This window comes from Anomaloglossus baeobatrachus, chromosome 6 (genome assembly GCF_048569485.1).
Source record: "Anomaloglossus baeobatrachus isolate aAnoBae1 chromosome 6, aAnoBae1.hap1, whole genome shotgun sequence".
Classification (NCBI taxonomy): domain Eukaryota; kingdom Metazoa; phylum Chordata; class Amphibia; order Anura; family Aromobatidae; genus Anomaloglossus; species Anomaloglossus baeobatrachus.
The window spans coordinates 42,709,645-42,732,445 of record NC_134358.1 but is presented as its reverse complement, the minus strand read 5'-3'; the positions used below and the strand labels follow the sequence as shown (position 1 = coordinate 42,732,445).

Below are 22,801 nucleotides of genomic sequence, written 5' to 3'. Positions count from 1 at the left end.
TAAGAATAAATTTATTAAGAGAAAATAATATTTAATGAAATCTGCTTTTGCATAGAAATTCTGAGAAAAATAAAAAGAGTAAAAGTATTATTATATTTATGGGAAAAATGAAATACTTAAAATAAGTTATGCTTATTCCTTGTTATTAAATTTTACATATTATTATTCATATACGGAGATCAAATTTATTAATTTATAAAATTAAACTATCATTACTTTACTAAATGGAAATATAACTTTGATTATACTGTAACTAATTTTAAGTATACAACACGCCTATATAAATAAATCTATAAAAAGTATGTAATAAATATATACACTGTATATGAATACCGGTAATTATGAATTTCCCAACTTTACATATTAGCCTGGGGCTGGATTGCTGGGTCCTCCCCCTGGTCCCTTTTTTTCTGACCTGTGGGGTCCCTGTAGTCATCCCTTTCCCTATCCCCTTGAACTGCTCCCCCTGCGCTTCCCCTCCAGAGACCCCGTGGAACCTCTCCTACCTCCCCCAGCCCGCGTGGGGTTGCTGGTTTCTGCACCTCCATGCCGCGTCTGTGCCTTCTTTTTATATTTTATAAATTTTTGTTGGAAAAATGAGAAATTGCTGATAATCTTTTAACCACTTCACCCCTGGGTGATTTTCAGTTTTTGTTTTTTCCTCCCTTTCTTGCAAGAGACATAACTTTTTTATTTTTCTATCAATATGGCCATATTTGTTTTGTGGGACGAGTTTTACTTTTGAATGACACCATTCATTCTGCTCCAGATTGTACTGGAATATGGGAAATATGGTAATTCCAAGTGCGGTGAAATTGCAAAAAAGTGCAATTGCACAATTGTTTTTTTGTAGTTACCATGTTCACCATGTAGCAAAACTGACCTGGCAGTATGATTGCCCAGGTCAGTATGAGTTTGTAGACACCAAACATGCATAGTTTTACTTTTATGTAAGTATTGAAAAAAAAATCAGAAATTTGTAAAAAAAAAAAAAGATTTGCACTTTTGTCGACTTTTCTGAGACCCATAGCGTTCTCATTTTTTGTGATCTGGGGCTCAGTAATGGCTTATTTTTTGCATCTTCAGCTGGCATTTTTAACCCCTTCACGACCGTCATTGGTCATGTCGCGGTAATCACAGCCGGCTGCTGTGATGAGCCGGTAGTGATTTGAACAGCAGACATGTGGGGCTAAAGCCCGCTTTACACGCTGCAATGTATCTTACAATGTGTTGGCGGGGTCACGTCGTAAGTGACACACATCCGGCATTGTAAGTTACATTGCAGTGTGTGACAGGTACGTGCGATTGCGATTGAACGTTAAAACGTTCATCGCATACACATCGTACCTTTCTCTAGAATTGCACATCAGAATGTTCATCGTACCCAGGGTAGCACACATTGCAGTGTGTGACACCCCGGGAACGATGAACAGATCTTACCTGCGTCCTGTGGCTCCCGGCCCACAATGCGGAAGGAAGGAGGTGGGCGGGATGTTTACGTCCCGCTCAGCTCCGCCCCTCCGCTTCTATTGGCCGGCTGCCGCGTGAAGTCGATGTGACGCCGAATGTCCCTCCCACTCCAGGAAGTGGACGTTCGCCGCCCACATCGAGGTCGTATGGAAGGTAAAAAAAAAAATTGAACGTGCCACACATACGATGGGGGCGTTGCAAATAGCATACGATATCGTATGCGAAATTGCAACGTGTAAAGCAGGCTTAACAGGGACGGGTTGATCCGCGATCCACCAGCGCCTGCTTGCTACTTAGATCGCGATGTCAAATTTTGACAGAGCGATTTAAATGGCCACGGTGGGGAACGCGCCGTTCCCCGCCACCACTGGCAGTCCCGTGACGCAATCACGAGGAGCCAATAGTTGTCATGGTAGCGGCAGGTCATGTGATGATGCCTGTCGCTATCATGACATATTTCCTATAAGAGCCGACAGATCGGCAGCTCTTAGGCCTAAAACACACTTCCGCAAAAAAAAACGTATGTGTCTTACGGTCCGTTTTTCGGGTCCGTGTTCCGTTTTTTTGGGGCGTTTCTCCGGTACGTATGGCATCCGTGTGATGGCGTATGCGAGCCGTGTGTACGTGTAAAATGTCCGTGTTTGTGTGTAAAATGTCCGTGTATGTGTACGTGGAATGTCTATGTGGAATGTCCGTTTGTGTGTTGCACAATGTCGTTGATACATGTCAGCTGACATCAGACAGAGTTGCGCGATGAGAATGAACTCGGGTGAACTTCACCCGACTTCATTGTCATGCCGCGGCTCTGTCTGTGTGCCGCGTACTGATTAGCGGTCACCTGTGAAGGATTCACCAGTGACCGCTAATCCCCCGAGTGACTGAAGTTAGCAGCCCTCTCTCATACTTACCACTCCCCAATCACCAGCGCAGCGAAGAACAGCTGTGCAGAGAATACGCGGCAACAATTACTGTGAATATGCCGGCCGCTCATTAATCAATCTCGTATTCCCTGCTTTCCCCACCCACCGGCGCCTATGATTGGTTGCAGTCAGACACGCCCCCCATGCTGAGTGACAGCTGTCTCACTGCACCCAATCACAGCAGCCGGTGGGCGTGTCTATACTGTGCAGTAAAATAAATAAAAAAATAATTAAAAAAAACGGCGTGCGGTCCCCCCCCATTTTAATACCAGCCAGATAAAGCCATACGGCTGAAGGCTGGTATTCTCAGGATGGGGAGCCCCACGTTATGGGGAGCCCCCCAGCCTAACAATATCAGTCAACAGCCGCCCAGAATTGCCGCATACATTATATGCGACAGTTCTGGGACTGTACCTGGTGTGACGACATGGACTCTCATGGGTTAAAGTTTCTTAAAATTCAGCCAGACAGCATGATAGATTGTCTATAGACAGGGGAGAAGTCCCTCATTGTTTTTACAAGACTCTTGTTGACTCAATGTGATTGTGTTGGCCACTGAAAGCCAGACGTATTGTTCTCCAGACTTTTCCAGTAACCATTGTATTGTAGTTGTGTATTGCTAATGTGATTACCTTAGTAGCCATTGTTGAGTCTGTGACTTGCAGACTCCATGTAGATATCTTCAGTCTTTCTGTAGACATCATTTGGATGAACATTGTCCATGCAGCTTGAGATTCATCCAATGGGAGAGGCGATCTTGTCCAACCAATCGATGAGGACGCAGTGTATCTAAGTGGAAGGCTGTGGCTATAAAAGGGACTTCTTTAAGCCACCAGGTGGTTGATGGATGCTGATGGATCCAGTCTAAGCTCTTTGGAGCTGACTAGAGGATCAGGATATCTTATGGCTTCAATCTAGGGACTCCGATTCCGGTTGGAGACCATATCCACAGCCTAGGGATTTCGACTCCGGCTGCCAGGATTGTAACATCATACCAGGACTACCTAAGGAGGACACTCAGGTTGGGACAGTTCAGTCACCTGTTACAGACTTTGCAGACCTCACACAGCTTCCTAAATCTGGCATTATTCCTTTCTCGGTGGGTGCCCGCCAAAAGCGGGGTGCTGCTGGATTGGAGTAAATAGCCCTGGAACCTCTGAGGCATGGACATTCTAAATCCCTGGTGAGCCAGCGGAAGGGTGAGACTCTGTTGCCTGTTACATTTGTGTGTTTTGCTGGTTATGTGTTATGTGCTGTTAATTGTTTGGGGATCCAATAAAGTCTAATTATTGTGGTTCCCTCATCCTGTGTTGTCTGAGTAGTGTTATGCCCACGGTTAAGGAGGCCGGCGTTCAGTTGGGATGAGCCCTGAGCCACGCTGTCTTTCTAAAGGCGGCGGGTTTTAGTGGACGAGAGCACCCACTGAGCCCCGTGTCTCCACACCCGGCTCTTCCCGATTTGCCCTGGTGCGTTGGCAAATCGGGGTAATAAGGAGTTCTTGGCAGCCCATAGCTGCCAATAAATCCTAGATTAATCATGTCAGGCGTCTCCCCGAGATACCTTCTATGATTAATCTGTAAGTGACAGTAAATAAACACACACACACCCGAAAAAATCCTTTATTAGAAATAAAAAACACAAACATATACCCTGGTTCACCCCTTTAATAAGCCCGAAAAAGCCCTCCATGTCCGGCGTAATCCAGGATGGTCCAACGTCGCTTCCAGCTCTGCTGTATGGAGGTGACCGGAGCTGCAGAAGACACCGCCACTCCTGTCAGCTCCACGCAGCTAATGAAGGCAATAGCGCGATCAGCTGTATTCAGCGTTGGCCGCGAGTAACCTCAGTGACAGCTCAGCTGATCGCGCTATTGCCTTCATTAGCTGCGTGGAGCTGACAGGAGCGGCGGTGTCTTCTGCAGCTCCGGTCACCTTCATGCAGCAGAGCTGGAAGCGACGCTGGACCATCCTGGATTACGCCGGACATGGAGGGCTTTTTCGGGCTTATTAAAGTGGTGAACCAGGGTATATGTTTGTGTTTTTTATTTCTAATAAAGGATTTTTTCGGGTGTGTGTGTGTTTATTTACTGTCACTTACAGATTAATCATGGAAGGTATCTCGGGGAGACGCCTGACATGATTAATCTAGGACTTATTGGCAGCTATGGGCTGCCAAAAACTCCTTATTACCCCGATTTGCGAATGCACCAGGGCAAATTGGGAAGAGCCGGGTACAGTCCCAGAACTGTCGCATATAACAATTCTGGGCGGCTGCTGACTGATATTGTTAGGCTGGGGGGCTCCCCATAACGTGGGGCTCCCCATCCTGAGAATACCAGCCTTCAGCCGTATGGCTTTATCTGGCTGGTATTAAAATGGGGGGGGGGGGACCACACGCCGTTTTTTTAAATTATTTATTTTACTGCACAGTATAGACACGCCCACCGGCTGCTGTGATTGGGTGCAGTGAGACAGCTGTCACTCAGCGTGGGAGGCGTGTCTGACTGCAACCAATCATAGGCGCCGGTGGGTGGGGAAAGCAGGGAATACGAGATTGATTAATGAGCGGCCGGCATATTCAAAGTAATTGTTGCCGCGTATTCTCTGCACAGCTGTTCCTCGCCGCGCTGGTGATCGGGGAGCGGTATAAGCCGGGGGAAGAAAAAAACCGAGCGCCAATGTAAGTATGACTGAGAACCGCAGAAAAAAAAGTAAGTATACTGAATTTAATTTAAAAAAAAATAAGATCGCTAGTGTAAAAACGCACACGCACGAAACGTGCTGAACACGGACATACTCCGCGTGCGGTCCGTGCAGGCACGGACCCATAGACTTTAGCGGGTCCGTGGCTGCGTGATGCCGGCCAAAAACGGACATGTTGTCCGTGTAGAAAAGCGCACACACGCACTTATCACATGGACACACGGAACGTGTGTCCGTGTGATAAGTACGTGTGTGATTTTACGTGTGTGTGCCATCTACTATAGAACAACATGGGTCTCCGTGTGTACGTGTCTCCGGTACATGCAAATACGTACCGCACACGTACAAATTAAACGGATGTGTGTTGCGGGTCTTAAAGGAACAGTGTATTTTTGCTGATCAGAGCAGTACAGCTCTGATTAACAGAAATGCACAAGTGATCAGACTGCCGATCGATAAAGTCCCCTAGTAAGATAAATAAAAAATGTAAAAAAAAAGCTTTCAAAAATATGACAAAATAAAAAATCCGTAAAAGTTCAAATCACCCCATTGAAAATAAAACAGATAAAAGAAAATATATACACGCATATTTGGTATTGCCGCATTCAGAAGTGCTCGATCTATCAAAATATAAAATCAATTAACCTGACCGGTACACAGCTTGGCGAGAAAAAAAATTACGTTTTTTGGTTGCCGCAACTTTTTTTAAAAATGCAATAATAGGCGATCAAAATGTAGCATCCGCACAAAAATGGAATAAGTAAAAAAGCCTGCTCAAAACACAAAAAATAAGCCATCATTGAGCCTGAGATCCCGAAAAATGAGAACGCTACGGGTCGCGAAAATTGGCACCAAAAGAGCAATTGTTTTTTTTTTTGGACAAACTTCTGAATTTTTTTTTTTAATCCCTGAAATAAAAGTAAACTTATACATGTTTGGTGTCTACAAACTTGTACCGACCTGTGGCATCACACCAGCAAATCAGTTTTAAAATATAGTGAACACTGTGAATAACTCCCCCCCCCCCAACCAAGCAATTGTTTTGGGTTTTATTTGCAATTTCACCAAACTTGGAATTTTTTTTACTGTTTTCTAGTTCACTATATTGTAAAACTAATGGTATAATTCAAAAGTACAACTGGTCCCGCAAAAAATAAGCCCTTATATGGCAAGATTGACGGAAAAATAAAAACGTTTCGACTCTCTGATGAAGGGGAGCAAACAATTAAAATGAAAACTGGAAAATTGCCCCGGGGTGAAGGGGTTAATTACTCAATTTTTTAGTAGATGCACTGTTTTGATCGCCTGTTATTGCATTTTAATGCAATGTTGCAGCGACCAAAAAAACGTAATTTTGGCGTTCAGATATATTTTTCACACTACGCCCTTTACCGATCAGATTAATTGATTTTATATATAGATAGATTGGGCATTCCTGACTACGGCAATGCCAAAGATAGGTTGTTCTTTTTTTTTTAAATTGTTTTATTTTCAATGGGGCAGGGGGTGGGGGGTGATGTGAAGGTTTTTTTTATTTTTTCATACTTTTAAAAACAATATTTTTACATTATTTATTGATTATACTTTTCCCCTTAACGGACTTTATGCCATCACTTCTACTAATCAGAGTGATGCTTCAGCATCACTCTGAACAACAGAAATGCTGATCTACTGTGCATTCACTGGAACTTTGTCATGACAGCAGAAGGGGTCATTAGCTGACCAACAGCTGTTCTGACAACCCATCGGCGCTCGTTGACCGTGTCACAGGGCCGCCGATGGCGGCGGAGAATGGTGCAATCCCCGCGTATTAGGTCGCACTATCAGAGTTTGACAGTGTGATCTAACATACTTGGGGTATGGGACAGTGTCGCTGACACTTGGCTCTTTCCTTCAGCACCCAGGTTTCCCATGATCTGAAATCTCTCTATCAGCAGATTTCCTATGTTCTGCTATCCATCTTATCCTCATCATGTACCTTCCCCATGCTCTGCTATACATCTTTCCCTCAGCACCCAGCTTTCCCATGATATCAGAGCATGAGAAAGCTGGGTGCTGAGGGAAAGAGCCTCTTTTCCTCAGCAAAAAACTTTCTCATGCCATGCTTTATCTTTGTCCCCCTCGTACATAGTTATCAAAATACTATAATGACCCCACATAGCCTTCCATATAGTATAATGGGTCCCACATAACCCTTCATATATTATAATGCACCTCCCATAGTCCTCCATGTATTATAATGCACTTCACATAGTCCTCCATATAATATAATGTAGAGCATAGTCCTCCATATAATATAATACACATCCCACAGTCCTCGATTTAAGATAATGCACATCCCATAGTCCTCCATATAAGGCAAACCCCATAATCCTCAATATAGTATAATGCACACTCCATAACCCTCCATATAGTATAATGCACACTCCATAATCCTCCATATAGTATAATGCACACTCCATAATCCTCCATATAGTATAATGCACACTCCATAATCCTCCATATAGTATCATGCACACACCATAATTCTCCATATATAAAAAAGAGAATTTTGTTTACTTACCGTAAATTCTTTTTCTTATAGTTCCGTATTGGGAGACCCAGACCATGGGTGTTTAGCTTCTGCCTCCGGAGGACACACAAAGTACTACACTTAAAAGTGTAGCTCCTCCCTCTGAGCTTATACACCCCCTGGAGAACCAGATCTAGCCAGTTTAGTGCAAAAGCTGAAGGAGAATAGCCACCCACAAGTAAAACAGAGTAAGAACCGGAACAACCGGAGACTCTGTCCACGACAACAGCCGGTGATAAAACGCGGAACAAGAAATTGCCAACAGGCAACAGGGAGGGAGCTGGGTCTCCCAATACGGAACTATAAGAAAAAGAATTTACGGTAAGTAAACAAAATTCTCTTTTTCTTTATCGTTCCTATGGGAGACCCAGACCATGGAACGTCTCAATGCAGTCCATGGGTGGGAAATAAACAGAAAAACTAAGAAGTAGGCGGAGCCTAACTTCACAAATGGGCGACAGCCGCCTGAAGGATGCGTCTGCCCAAGCTCGCATCTGCCGAAGCATGAGCATGCACTTGGTAGTGCTTCGAAAAGGTATGCAGGCTAGTCCAAGTGGCAGCCTGACAGACTTGTTGAGCCGTAGCCTGGTGCCTGAAAGCCCAAGAGGCACCGACAGCTCTGGTCGAATGTGCATTGATCCCCGGCGGGGGAGGCACCTGAGTGCACTGGTAGGCGTCCGAAATGGCCGACCTAATCCAACGGGCTAAGGTCGGCTTAGAAGCAGAGAGGCCCTTGCGCCGGCCTGTGGTTAGCACAAAAAGAAAAGTGCACTGCCTAAGAGCAGCGGTGCGAGACAGATAGATCCGGAGAGCACGCACCAGATCCAGAGTATGGAACGTTTTTTCAAAGCGATGAACAGGAGCCGGACAAAAGGAAGGTAGGGTAATGTCCTGGTTAAGGTGGAAAGGAGAGACCACCTTAGGAAGAAAGTCCGGAGTCGGACGGAGAACCACCTTGTCTTGATGAAAAACCAAAAAAGGTGACTCCGAGGAGAGCGCAGCCAAATCAGAGACTCTCCTGAGGAAAGTTATGGCCACCAGAAAGGCCAGTTTCTGTGAAAGACGAAACAAAGAAACCTCCCTAAGGGGCTCAAAGGGGGGTTTCTGCAAAACCGTGAGAACCAAATTAAGGTCCCAGGGATCTAAGGGCCGCCGGTAAGGCGGAATGATGTGAGACGCGCCTTGCATGAAGGTGCGGACCTGAGCCAGCCGAGCGAGACGCCGCTGGAACAGCACTGATAGAGCTGAGACTTGTCCCTTGAGAGAGTTGAGGGACAGTCCTAGCTGCAGACCGGACTGTAGAAAGGACAGAAGGGTCGGCAAGGAGAATGGCCAAGGAGGATGGCCGGAAGAGCGACACCAGGACAGGAAAATTTTCCAAGTTCTGTGATAGATCTTGGCGGAGGAAGACTTACGGGCCCGAGTCATAGTGGAGATGACTTCAGGAGGAATACCAGAAGCCGTCAAGATCCAGGACTCAAGAGCCACGCCATCAATTTGAGAGCCGTAGAATTCAGGCGGAAAAACGGACCTTGCGAGAGAAGGTCTGAACGGTCCGGGAGATGCCACGGCACCTCTACGGACAGATGGAGCAGGTCTGGGTACCAAGCTCGCCTGTGCCAGTCCGGTGCAATGAGGATGACTCGACGACCCTCCATTCTGATCTTGCGCAGGACTCTGGGCAAGAGAGCTAGAGGGGGAAACACATAGGACAGACGAAACTGGGACCAGTCTTGAACCAGAGCGTCCGCGGCGAATGCCTGAGGATCGTGGGAGCGAGCCACGTAAACCGGAACTTTGTTGTTGTGACGGGATGCCATTAGATCCACGTCCGGAGTGCCCCACTTGCGGCAGATTGACTGAAACACTGCCGGGTGCAGGGACCACTCGCCACCGTCCACGGATTGACGGCTAAGATAATCTGCCTCCCAGTTTTCTACGCCTGGGATGTGGACTGCGGATAGGGTGGACTTGGAGTCCTCCGCCCATTGAAGAATGCGTTGGACCTCCAACATTGCCAGGCGGCTGCGTGTCCCGCCTTGGTGATTGATGTAGGCAACCGCTGTCGCGTTGTCTGACTGGACTCGAATGTGCCTGCCCGCCAACAGGTGGTGAAAGGCTAGGAGAGCTAGAAGCACAGCTCTGGTTTCCAGCACATTGATTGAAAGGGCTGACTCGGACGGAGTCCAAGTGCCCTGTGCTCTGTGGTGGAGATATACCGCTCCCCAGCCGGAAAGGCTGGCATCCGTGGTGAGAATCACCCAGGACGGGGCCAGGAAGGAGCGCCCCTGGGAGAGAGAGAGGGGCCGAAGCCACCACTGAAGAGCGCTCCTGGTCTGTGGCGACAGAGCCACCAACCTGTGCAAGGAGGAAGGCCGCTTGTCCCAACAGCGGAGAATGTCCAGCTGCAGGGGACGCAGATGGAACTGGGCAAAGGGAACAGCCTCCATTGACGCCACCATTTGACCCAGCACCGGCATCAAGCGCCTGAGGGAATAACGGCGGGGTCTCAGCAGAGAGCGCACCGCCAGTTGGAGGGACTGCTGTTTGACTAATGGCAACTTCACAAGTGCCGGCAAAGTCTCGAACTGCATCCCTAGGTACGTGAGACTCTGGGTCGGAGTCAGAGTGGATTTGGGAAGATTGACAAGCCACCCGAACTGGGCTAGAGTGGCGAGAGTGAGTGAGACACTCCGCTGACAGTCCGCGCTGGATGACGCCTTGACTAGAAGGTCGTCCAGGTAAGGAATCACTGCCAACCCCTGTAGGTGCAGGACCGCAATCACTGCTGCCATGACCTTGGTGAATACCCGAGGAGCTGTGGCCAACCCGAAAGGAAGAGCCACAAATTGGAAATGATCTTCTCCGATTGCAAAACGTAGCCAACGCTGGTGAGAAACTGCAATTGGCACATGCAGATAGGCATCTCTGATGTCGATGGACGCCGGGAAATCTCCTTGGGTCATTGAGGCAATGACTGATCGCAGAGACTCCATGCGAAAGTGCCGCACCTGAACATGCTTGTTGAGAAGCTTGAGATCCAGGATGGGCTGGAAGGAACCGTCCTTTTTGGGAACTAGGAAGAGATTTGAGTAGAAACCTCTGAACCGTTCCCGAGTGGGAACTGGTACAATCACTCCGCTTGCCTGCAGGGATGCCACGGCCTGTGAGAAGGCGGCGGCCTTGGAACAGGGGGGAGTTGAGAGAAAAAATCTGTTTGGCGGGCTGGAAGAGAATTCTATCCTGTAGCCGTGGGAGATGATATCCCTTACCCACTGATCGGAGACGTGTTGAAACCACGCGTCGCCAAAGTGGGAGAGCCTGCCACCAACTAAGGACGTTGCTGGCGCGGACAGATAGTCACGAGGAGGCTGCCTTAGCGCCAGCACCTCCTGCGGTCTTCTGTGGACGCGCTTTTGGGCGCCAGTGGGATTTCTGGTCCTTGGCTGAGCTAGTGGACGAGGCCGAGGGCTTAGAGGACGACCAGTTGGAGGAACGAAAGGAACGAAACCTCGACTGATTCCTACCCTGGACAGGTTTCCTGGTTTTGGTTTGTGGCATGGAAGTACTCTTCCCGTCAGTAGCTTCCTTATTAATTTCATCCAGCTGTTCTCCGAACAGCCGGACCCAGCAAAAGGGAGCCCCACAAGGTACTTCTTTGAAGAAGCATCTGCCTTCCACTCTCGAAGCCACAAGATCCTGCGGATAGCGAGGGAATTAGCCGAAGCCACCGCAGTGCGGTGAGAAGCCTCCAGCATGGCAGACATGCCCTGTGCCGAACGGCCGCCGGGCGGAGCCGAGCCTATCCCTCTGCATGAGTGACATGCAAGGGCAGTGAAACCGAAACTAGGCCTCCGGCGGAGCCGGGGCCTAAATTTGAGCGGCGCGGCCGGCGCGCAGGCACCATCAGCGCGGTTCTCAGGCGACAGCTAGAGAACCCGCCGGAAATGTCAAAAAACACAATAAGCACAATCTCCCACAACAATAATGTACAGGGACCCCGAAAAGTAAACGTCTCAGGTACTTAGCTTGCTGAGACGCAGAGCCAAGTCCCTGGGGATGAGTGCTCCAGTCCAGCAGGGTCCTGAAGGGCTGCGGATGGAGACCGGTCTCCTGCCAAGCATGGAGACCGTGCTGGCTCCCACTTCAAGCCAGAGCCCAGGAGGGATGGTGAAGGAGCACGGCATGTAAGGCTCCAGCCTTGGAATCAACCTTAACAACACCGCCGACACAGTGGGGTGAGAAGGGACATGCCGGGAGTCCAGACTTGGACCCGCTTTTCTTCAAACTCGTTCCAAAAATCAAAGAAATCAGATGAGAATGCATGTGTGGATGTATGCCTCCTGAACACAAAGCTATAAACTGGCTAGATCTGGTTCTCCAGGGGGTGTATAAGCTCAGAGGGAGGAGCTACACTTTTAAGTGTAGTACTTTGTGTGTCCTCCGGAGGCAGAAGCTAAACACACATGGTCTGGGTCTCCCATAGGAACGATAAAGAAAACAAAAAAACAAAAAAGTGAGCCGGAGTATGAGATGGTATACATGGAACTTGTGAGACCATGTTCACACTGGCCATGAGAGAAAGAGAAACCAAGGAAAAAATTGTGAAAACATACCCTGCTGTAACTAAATAAAAGCATAGTGCATATAAACATAGGGTACTTAGTAAACACTGTTTTTGATCAAAAAAAGCATAAAGCTATCCCACCAAACATCAAGGTGTACCCAGTTGGGATAGTACCTACACTCTCTAATATTAAAACTTTACCATGGGTCTAAAATAGGCCTCAATGTGGCCAAGGGCTGAGAGTGACCGGGTCCCAACAGGACACACACAGTCAGGGGGATTCACAGAATGAAATGTCCAGCTCGCTGAGAAGGGGGCCACTCCCTGTTTGTACTGAATACAAAAAAACTACATAAAAACAAAAAAGTGAGCCGGAGTATGAGATGGTATACATGGTACTTGTGAGACCATGTTCACACTGGCCATGAGACAAAGAGAAACCAAGGAAAAAATTGTGAAAACATACCCTGCTGTAACTAAATAAAAGCATAGTGCATATAAACATAGGGTACTTAGTAAACACTGTTTTTGATCAAAAAAAGCATAAAGCATGGCCAGTGTGAACATGGTCTCACAAGTTCCATGTATACCATCTGATACTCCGCTCACTTTTTTGTTTTTATGTAGTTTTTTTTGTATTCAGTACAAACAGGGAGTGGCCCCCTTCTCAGCGAGCTGGACATTTCATTCTGTGAATCCCCCTGACTGTGTGTGTCCTGTTGGGACCCGGTCGCTCTCAGCCCTTGGCCACATTGAGGCCTATTTTAGACCCATGGTAAAGTTTTAATATTAGAGAGTGTAGGTGCTATCCCAACTGGGTACACCTTGACGTTTGGTGGGATAGCCTTATGCTTTTTTTGATCAAAAACAGTGATAATTCTCCATATAGTATAATGCACACTCCATAATCCTCCATTTAGTATAATGCACACTCCATAATCCTCCATATAGTATAATGCACACATCATAGTCCTCCATATAGTATAATGCACCCCTATAGTCTTCCATATAGTATAATGCACACACCATAATCCCCCATATAAATGCACACTCCATAATCCTCCACATAGTATAATGCACACTCCTAATCCTCCATATAGTATAATGCACACTCCATAATCCTCCATTTAAATGCACACTCCATAATCCTCCATATAGTATAATACACACACCATAGTCCTCCATATAGTATAATGCACCCCCAATAGTCCTCCATATAGTATAATGCACAGATCATAGTCCTTAATATAGTATAATGCACCCCCCATAGTCCTCCATATAGTATAATGCACACATCATAGTCCTCCATATAAATGCACACTCCATAATCCTCCATATAGTATAATGCACACACCATAATCCTCCATATAAATGCACACTCCATAATCCTCCATATAGTATAATGCACACACCATAATCCTTCATATAAATGCACACACCATAATCCTCCATATAGTATAATGCACACTCCATAATCCTACATATAGTATAATGCACACTCCATAATCCTCCGTATAGTATAATGCACACTCCATAATCCTCCATATAGTATAATGCACACTCCATAATCCTCCATATAGTATAATGCACACTCCATAGACCTCTGGCCACCGTTTACTCACTGATTAAAAAAAAATAAAAACATGTCCTCACCAGAGGCGTAGCTAGGGTTTCAGCTCAGACGGGGCACAACGTCTGAGTGGGCCCCTAACCAGGTAAACATATGTACATCTATGGTGTCACACCATAAGAGCTTGTGTAGACACCCGTATTTTTGGTCCGAGTGCGATCTGACAAAACATTGGATCGCACTCGGACCAATGTTATCCAAACAGGCAGTGGTTATGTTCAATTTTGTTCTCGGAGCAAGTGGTCTGAGAAAAAAAATTGCAGCGTGCATGTGCACAATGATAGTTAAGTGTAGTGGCAGGGCCGTAGTTGGTCTTCATGCTGCCCCTACCAGTAAGTCAGTCTAAAACCTCATGCCGATGTGGACAGAAGTATGCAAATCGCACACTTGTGGTCACATGACGGCCTGCTTTCACCACCGGCACTGGAAAACCCAGACAGCTCACTGTGCGCAAGCAATGAGGATTCACTAGTCTGCAGTCACAGGCCATTAAACAACTGCCGATCGGCTTCATATAACCAAACGATCGATAATCATTTAAAGGGAATCTGTCAGCAGGGTTTTGCCCTCTAATCTGAGAGCAGCATAACATAGGGGCAGAGATCCTGATTCCAGCGATGTGTCACATACTGGGCTGCTTAGTGTAGTTTTGATAAAATCACTGATTAATCAGCAGATTATCATTACAGGACTAGTTGGCCTGTTGCCAGGTAGTCCAGCATATTCAAGAGCTTTTATCTGCAGCAGAGAAAACATTGATTTTATCAAAATGACAGCAAACAGTTCAATAAGTGACACATCACTGGAAGCAGGGTCTTTGTCTCTACATTATGCTGCTCTCACATGGGGGAGCAAATCCTGGTGACAGATTCCCTTTAAAGGAGGCGATTGTCCAGTATAAATGCTCCCTTAGATCCAGGTACCTTATTGGTGACTTCTTCTCAGATTGTAATGGTCTCATCCCATTCTTCTTCATCTGGTCCAGATGCCATGATGACCTTGGACATCCACAACTCGTCTCCGCAGACTTCCATCTTCTCTGGTTTTCCACAACATATCCTAACACGATGCCCTAAAAAAATAACAGTGTCATTATTACACCTAAATAAAAAATATCCGCACATACTGTGCACTAAATAACCCGTATACTGTGCACCAAATAACCCATATACTGTGCACCTGAAAAAATAATTCCCCCACTATGCTCCCTGACAAAAAAGTGACCCCGCATTGTCCCCCTTATGATATATGGCCTCCACACTGTCCCACTCATGTACTATGACCACTGCACCATTTCTCCACCGTGAATTATGGCCGCCACACTGTTTTTCCTTACGAAAAATATCCGTAAAACCATCCCACCTCATTAACCCCTTCACTTCAATTTTCCGTTTTAGTTTTTTTGCGCCCTTCTTTGAAGAGCCGTAACTTTTTCATTTTTCTGTCAATCTTGCCATATAAGGGCTTATTTTTTGCTGGACGAGTTGTTCTCTTACATGAAACCATACGTTTTACCATATAGTGTGCTGGAAAATGGCAAAAAAATTCCAAGCGTGGAAAAATTGCAAAATAAAGTGTGATTGCACGATTGTTTTTAGGATATTTTATTCACTGTGTTCACTATATGGTTAAACTGGTGTGTCGCTGTGATGCCTCAGGTCGGTGCGAGTTTGTTGACACCAAACATGTATAGGATTACTGTCATCTAAGGGGTTAAAAAAATCAGACGTTTGTCCAAAGAAGTTGACCATTTTTTGCGCCATTTTCCAAAAACCGTAGCGCTCTCATTTTTCAGGATCTATGGCTCAGTGACGGCTTAATTTTTGCGTCTCGAGCTGATGTTTTTAATGGTAGCATTATTGCGCAGATGCTACGTTTTCATCGCTTGTTATTGCATTTTGCGCAAAATTTGTGGTGACCTAAAAATGTAATTTGGCGTTTGGATTTTTTTGCCGCTACGCAGTTTACTGATCAGATAAATTGATTTTACATTTTGATAGATCGGGCGTTTCTGAACGCTGCAATACCAAATCTGTGTATATTTTTTTAACCCTCTAATTTTTAATGGGGCGAATGGGGAGGTGATTTGAAGTGTTAGGTTTTTTATTTTTTTAAAACTTTTTTTAATTTTTTATATATATATATATATATATATATATATATATATATATATATATATATATATATACTGTATAGTATTTTTCGCTTTATAAGACGCACCGGATTATAAGACGCACCCCAAACTTAGACATAAAAAAGGTAAAATAAAGAAAAATGGGGTCAGTCGTATACTCCGGTGTTCTCTTACCGGAGGGGGGCAGCAGTGGTGGTGAAGCGGGATCACAGGAGGCAGAGGTTGTGCTGGCAGGCACAGCGGGTCAGTGGCAGCGGGGTCCATGGTAGCAGGTGCCGTGGCGTCCGTGGTGGCAGGTGCGGTGGCGTCCGGGGTGGCAGGCGCCGTGGGGTCCGTGGTGTCAGGAGCCGTGGTGGCAGGAGCCGTGAGGTCCGTGGTGTCAGGAGCCGTGGTGGCAGGAGCCTCGGGGTCCGTGGTGGCGGCTCCAGCAGCAGCAGAGTTGTGCAGCAGGCCGGTGCAGTGAGTGTCCCAGTGACCGCGGGCCCGGTTCAAATCATGCCACCTGGAGCGGCGCATGCGCAGATGGAGCTCTCATCCAAGGGCTCCCTCTGCGCACGCGCCTGCTCCCGGTGCCAGCATTTGAAACTGGGACTGCGGACAAACTAGGTAACTTGCTGCACAGCCGCCCGCCCCGCACGCACAGAGTGGCAGCCAGCAGGCTGCCCGCCCACCCTGCGTACAAGCGGCCGGGTACCTGTGCTTGCGTGCGGGCGGCACCCGGCTGCCGCCCGCACACAGCCACGGGTTCCTGGCTGGCACCGCACGCAAGCACAGGTACCAGGCAGCTTGCACGCAGCCACAGGCACCCGGCCGACCGATCGCCGCACAGACAGGACCCCCAGGTACCGCTATATTCGGATTATAAGACGCACCCCCCATTTTCCTCCCAAATTTTTGGGAGGAAAAGTGCGTCTTATATATCGAAAAATACGGTATATATATTTTACTAGTCCCCCTGCTACATTGCTCTGATCTGCAGAAAAGCTGCTCTCCTCTTACACACGGCGGTCTGCCAGGTGTAAGAGGAACTGAATCATGATAGCTACTGGAGTCATCACATGACTCTATGCTACCATGGCAACCATCGGCTCTACGTAATCATGTCACGTGACTTCCGATTCTGGGTAAGTGAAAGCTTACCGCGGATGGGATGTACAGCGCGCTGTGACATTGACAGCACGGTGTAAGGGGTTAACAGGCATGGGTGGAGAGGGGATCCACTCATGGCTGATAGTCGCACATGTCAGCTGTTCAAATCAGCTGACATGTCCGGAACTCACCGCTGGCTCCCCGCAGCAGCCGCACGTGAGTATACTGACATTCGGCAGGACCTGCAATATAAGCAATTGCCTCCAAACTTACATCTTCCATGCCCCTCGCCACATGGCCCCCTCTCCATATTGTGCCCCCTTTTCACACCGTACAGCCTCCACAATGTGCCCTCACATTATCCTTCATATACTGTTCCCCTCATACTGTGGCCTCACACTGTCCTTACTGCCTACCATAATGTGCCATCACTTTGTATACGGTGTGAACACCCCTATTCCCCCTCCCCCACACTCTACAGTAAAAGTCCCTTACATCTCCAGATCCACGTTATCCCTCATCTTCACCTCCTGTGGTGCTCTATCCCACACACCCTGCTCCCCCATACAGCCTGCACCCCCCCATATCACACACACTACACCCCCACATCTCACACACCCTGCTCCCCCATACAGCCTGCACCACTAATATCACACACACTACACCCCCATATGTCTCACACCCTGCCCCACATATCTCACACAGACTGTACCCCAACTTACCCCTCTCAAATACTCTGCACCCCTTCACATCCTTCTGTCACAGTCTGCAGCCCTCATATGCCACTCACCCAGCACCCCCCTCCCCCTCATGTCCCCTTTTTGTCATTACCAGTCATGTGTCCAAATCTTCAGAAATCAGTATCTTCTTGCTTTCTGCCCAGCAAACCTGTGTCTCCTCCCACACAGTCACATGGACATGACATCATCGCAGGTCCTGGCAGGATGGATTCTGTCTTCTGTGCAGGAGCACTTCTGCAATGCCGCAGGTCACAGGCCGGTCCCCTGGCGGTCGCGTGGTCGGCCACTGAAGAGCGCATCTCCTGTCTTACAGAGAGGAACCGGCTCTGCAGAGCGGCTGCTGGGCCCCTATAACCCTGCAGGTCAGGTCGCAGTAGCCCCTGTCGTCGATACTGAGGGCTCGGAGGAGGGGGTGTCACTGCAGTGGAGCACCTCAGGAGGGTCACAGGATGGAGGGTCGGTGATGCAGTGGGCGCCATTGATCTGACAGCGGGGCTGCGAGCTCCGTTGACTAGTTCGCGGTTGATGCAATGGAATTCAAGGAAATGGCCGTGGAGGCGGTGTGTGCGCAGACTGACGTGATGGACTTCAACAAAATTGCCGCAAAGTCTGCGGCCATTTTATGAATGTCAATCTCATCAACCGCGGGTGATTCAATGGAGCCCGCAGTCCGCCGGCAGATCGATGGCGCCCACCGCTGTGACACCCCCGAGCCCACAGTATTGCTGGCCCTCCATCCACTGATCCTCCTGAGCCGCGACACCCTCCTCCTCCGAGCCCGCAGCTTCGCCGACCCTGCCTCCACCACCACCGGTCCCCCTGGTGAGATATTATAAGACGCACTAGGTTTATAAAACAGACCCTTATTTTAACATTAAAAATTCTTTTTTCCTATTTTCCTCCTCTAAATTTGGGGTGCATATTATAATCCGGTGCGTCTTATGATGATCTTAGATGAACCCTTCTAACTTCATACCAAAAAAAAACAATTGTTTCAAAAATGGTGGTGATATAAAGTAGACGTGGGAAACTATTGTGAGTGACATGACTCTCTGGTTTAAGGACATAAAAATGAAAAGTTTGAAAATTGTGACAATTTTACCAAACTTCCGATGTTTTCACAAATAAACGCAAAAAATATTGTCCTGAATTTACCTTAAATATGAAGAACAATCGTCGGGATCTGTTGAATCGTTCCAGAATAGTGATGGGCAGACCCGGCCTGTAAAAGTCCGGATCCACGTGGTTTCAAAGGTGCCCGGGTGCGTGACCCGGGCCCGGGATTCCAGGTGTTTAATCCGAATCTGACACTTGAGAAATTTAAGAAAAATAAAGAAAATAAGAATGAAGCGAGTGCTTCATACTTAGGGTACTTTCACACTTGCGTTTATTTCCTTCCGTTACAATCCGCCCTTTTGGAAAACAGCGGAATCCATTAACGGATTCCGCTGTTTCCCATAGACTTGTATGGGTGACGGATTGTACCAAAAGGACCTGCGTTGCTTCCGCTGGGCGACGCTCCGTTGCTTCCGCCCAGCGGGAGGAACGCAGCATGTAACGTTGTTTTGAGCAGCCGATTCCTCTGGATTTCACTGCGCATGCTCTTTTTTTTTTTTAAATCAAACTTTATTTTGGCTCGCGGTGGCCGAACGTTCAGCTGAGCGCCTGGCCGTCGGCAAGCGACAGCGCTCAGCTGAACGACCGGCCGCCAGCATGCCCGGCCGCCGGCAAGTCACAGCGCTCAGCTGAGCGCCCGCCCGCTGGCATGCCCGGGCGCCGGCAACTGACAGCGCTCAGCTGATCACCGGCGGTCGGCTGCAGGGAGCGATCAGCTGATTACCCGGCGGCTGGCTACTGGGAGCGATCAGCTGATCACCTGGCGGCCAGCTGCAGGGAGCGATCAGCTGATCGTTCACAATAGTCTGCCGCTGGTAAAACTGTAAAAAAAAAAAAATCAAAACGAATTGCGTTGTTTTGCAGCATCCGTTGTGCCACTATATGCAACACATCCGTTGCATCCGTTACACAACGCAATGCAACGGATAATGTTCAACGCAAGTGTGAAACTAGCCTTACCAAGGCTCCGTCACGGCTGTAAACTGCTCCGGCGCAGGTGTCACTCTGCTCCTGCGTATTCCCTGGGCCGCTCATCATTACTCATACATATGCACTGTTTCCCCGCCAACCAGCCTGGCCTCTGTCATTGGTTGAAGTCAGACACGCCCCCAACCTGAGTGACAGTGTCTGCCTGCAACTAATCACAGGCTCTGTCTGCAAGTCAGAATAATGAGGATGAGCAGAGGAGGAGACATCGCGGGCACAGCTCATCCGGAGTCACCTGCTTCATGAATCATGAACCAAGAGGGCTCAGGATAAGCAGAGGAGACATCGCAGGCGCAGCTCATCCGGAGCCTGCTGCCTCATGATTCGTGAACCAGGAGGGCTCAGGATGAGCAGAGGAGGAGACATTGTGGGTACAGCTCATCATGACCCTGCTGATTCATTATTCATGAACCAGGAGAGCTCAGGATGAGCAGAGGAGACATCACGGGCGCAACTCATCCGGAGCCTGCTGCTTCATGATTCAGGAGAGCTCAGGATGAGCAGAGCAGAGGATGAACAGGATGCTCAGGATGAGCAGAGGAGACTTCGCAGGCACAGCTCATCTGAAGCCTGCTGCTTCATAATTCATGAACCAGGAGGGGTCAGGTTGAGCAGAGGAGACATCGCAAGTGCAGCTCATCTGGAGCCTGCTGCTTCATGATTCATGAACCAGGAGGGTCAGGATGAGCAGAGGAGGAAACATTGCGGGCGCAGCTCATACGGAGCTTGCTACTTCATGATTCATGAACCAGGAGGGCTCAGAATGAACAGAGGAGAGGCACATCGCGAGCGCAGCTCATCCGGGGCCTGCTGCTTCATGATTCATGAACCAGGAGGGCTCAGGATGAGCAGAGGAGGAGAACTCGCGGGCGCAGCTCATCCAGGGCTTGCTGCTTCATGAATCATGAACCAGGAGGGGTCAGGATGAGCAGAGGAGGCGACATCGCGGGCGCAGCTCATCCGGAGCCTGCTGCTTCATGATTTATGAACCAGGAGGGGTTAGGATGAGCAGAGGAGCCATCGCGGGTGCAGCTCATCCGGAGCCTGCTGCTTCATGAACCAGGAGGGGTCAGGATGAGCAGAGGAGGAGCCATCGCAGGTGCAGCTCATCCGGAGCCTGCTGCTTCTTGAACCAGGAGGGGTCAGGATGAGCTATGGAGGAAACATCACGAGTGCAGCTCAGCCAAAGCCTGCTGCTTCATGAACCAAGAGGCCTCAGGATAAGCAGAGGAGCAGCCATCACGGGCGCAGCTCATTTGGAGCCTGCTGCTTCATGATTTATGAACCAGGAGGGGTCAGGATGAGCAGAGGAGGAGCCATCGCGGGTGCAGCTCATCCGGGGCCTGCTGTTTCATGAATCAGGAGGGGTCAGGATGAGCAGAGGAGATATCACTGGCACAGCTCATACTGAGCCTGCTGCTTGATGAGTCATGAACCAGGAGAGCGCAGGATGAGCAGAGGAGGAACTCATTCTGCACAATCTAGAAGCACACAGTCCCAGAAGACAATGTGCGACCTGGAAGCGGCTTGCCACCATGACACAGAGCTTTTGTGAGTACACCGCACGCGCTCCTATCTGTTCCACCAACCCAGATTCTCTAGACTTATACGGGTACCGGATTGGAACCGGATTTTTACATAAAATTAGCAGTGACCCACCGATCCCGGTTTTCTGCGAGTCCGCCAATCTCTATTCCAGAGTTATTACCTCTTAGGGCTGCTTCTCACTTGCGAGTTTCTCGCAGTAGAGCAATGCGAGAAAAACTCGCATTGAAATCGGACACACGTTAGTCAATGATTCAGCTCTCATCTGCGATTTTTTTCTCAGTCCAAATCGGACCGAGAAAAAAATCGCAGCATGCTGCTTTTTTGCGAGTTTCTCGCACCATTTGTCCCAATGATTTCCTATGGAAGGGGATTAAAAGTAGGATCACACACGCGCACCAGCGTTCATATTTGCGAGTGTGGCAGTAACTTCACTCATTAAATATTCAACAGATGAATGTGACATCACATTCCCATAGGTTAATTAAATGACACATGTGTAATAGCTTTTATCTAATTAAGATGTTGCATGAAACTAGCATCGCAAACGCAACACACACGCGAGCAAAAAGCACGTTGCACTCGCACCTAACGTGAACTAAAATCAGCCGAGTATTTTTCAGCCCAGTTGGACCGATTTTACTCGCATAGATGTGTTTCCACCCATAAAGTGACGATGGTCAGTATTGTATGATTTGGTCTCTGTGAAAAGGTAAAAACAGGCTGTGGGGAAGGGGTTAAGTGCTTGTTCACACATTTCTCTGAGCTTTTTATTAGTGTGATAAAAAAACACCGGTTTTTTTTACTGTAGCAACAAAATAAGTAAAAATCCTCTTCACATAGTGCTCGTGAGTGAAACTAGACAGAAAACAAGGAAAACTTTACAAAAGAAAAGACTTTTTACCTCAGAAAATGACACCCCCTGCCTAATTCCTGCTCTCGGTCATTCGTTAGTCACACTAACACATGACGTGCTGCCTCGCCATTTTTTTAGGTGACTACATTAACTTTCCTGCCAGATAAATGACGAAAACCTAAAAAAAAGAAACCGCTCTCCGTGTGTGATGAAGACGCGGCAGCCAGTCACCGTTTACCTCAGCAGCCTCCTCCCGCCCTTTCAGCATTCGCCCCGCCCCCTACGTTACGTCACATCGCACTACAGCTACTAGTGCAGAGTGAGATCTGGAGCGAAGCGCCCGACCACTCCCATTGGCTCTTCTATCCATAGCGTGAGCTCTGCTCACCTTAGCGACGGATTCCCATTGGCTCATAAAAAGCATTGGGCGGGACCCAGGAACGTGCGCGCTGTGAAACCACTCCTCTCCAGGA

General features: G+C 48.1%; 1 protein-coding gene across 5 annotated transcripts in view; it reads right to left on the bottom strand.

Annotated features, from left to right (window-relative positions):
• Positions 1 to 22,772, bottom strand: part of LOC142317006 (uncharacterized) — a 378,054-nt gene extending 355,282 nt beyond the window's left edge. For 4 of the 5 annotated variants that reach the window (XR_012754656.1, XM_075352879.1, XM_075352881.1 and 1 more), the window contains exon 1: positions 22,377 to 22,529. The gene's annotated coding sequence lies outside the window, so the exon portion shown is untranslated. Of the gene's footprint in view, positions 1 to 22,376; positions 22,530 to 22,716 lie in introns of those variants that run through there. The other variant, XM_075352880.1, reaches the window with a different exon arrangement.
• Between the last annotated feature and the right edge of the window lie 29 nt (positions 22,773 to 22,801).